This window comes from Carlito syrichta, unplaced genomic scaffold, assembly GCF_000164805.1.
Source record: "Carlito syrichta isolate Samal-C Ts95f unplaced genomic scaffold, Tarsius_syrichta-2.0.1 Scaffold314697, whole genome shotgun sequence".
In the NCBI taxonomy this organism is placed as follows: Eukaryota; Metazoa; Chordata; class Mammalia; order Primates; family Tarsiidae; genus Carlito; species Carlito syrichta.
In genome coordinates, this window is record NW_007258793.1 from 155779 (window position 1) to 156740 (window position 962).

The 962-nt window shown below is 57.9% G+C and overlaps 1 protein-coding gene across 1 annotated transcript in view; it reads left to right on the top strand.

Moving 5' to 3' along the window:
* FABP1 (fatty acid binding protein 1) overlaps positions 1–962 on the top strand; it is a 5992-nt gene that overhangs the window by 2159 nt on the left and 2871 nt on the right. The window lies entirely within an intron of this gene.

Genomic DNA, 962 nt, shown 5'->3' on the forward strand with positions numbered 1-962 from the left:
CCTTCCAAGTAGCTGGAACTACAGGCGCGCGCTACCACGCCCGGCTAATTTTTGATTTTTATTGTAGAGATGAGTTCTTGCCAAGTTCCCCGGGTGGGTCTCAAACTCGCGAGCTCAGGCGATCCTCTCGCCTCAGCCTCCCAAAGCGTGGGATGACAGGCTGAGACACTGAGCCCAGCCAGTGAAAAACCCTTAACCGAGTTCAGAGTAAACTGTCCTTTGCTGAGCCTAGAGCTGGTCATGATGGGAACGGAGTTCTGGGAGGAGATGCTGGCAACACCAGAACACTAAGGCCCCCGGCAGGTGCTACCAAGCCCTTAGCAGTGGTCACTACGCCACCGGCCTCAGCCATCTCATCTGGAAAACAGGACGTTACCCTTCCCAGATCGAAGGCAGGTGGGCAGGGGAATGTCACTTCTGCTGGGTGCGACTCGACGTGTGCCATGGGAGCTGAGTGTGGCCATGCGGGCGGCCAGCAGGCGGTGGGGGGATCCTGGCACTGGGGGCGGCTGTCTCTTCCTCTCTCAGAGACCCCACACATCCAGCCGTCGCCTCTCCCCCACAGCAGCTCTGTGCAGTGGGCTCGCCATGCTTAGATTACAACCTCCTCTGGTACCTCTTAACTTCTGCCTCTCCAAATATACCACTATGGGCCAGGACGAACTCTAGTCCAGGAGGGACATTCTCTGGATGTGCCCGTGGCAAGGGTAGGCCATCAGGGGTTTGACCACGAGCCTTTCCAGCTGTCCATTGTGAAGGCAGATTTCCAGCCTTGGCCAATGTCCTGCTCCCCGCTTGGTTTCTACATTGCCTCTTCCAGGACGTATAAGACTTGGTAAAGAGGCCACAGTAGGCCAGGCTTGGTGGCTCAGCCTGTCATCCCAGCACTTTGGGAGGCCGAGGTGAGTGGACTGCCTGAGCCCGCGGGTTCAAGACCAGCCCAGGCAACTTGGCAAGACCTC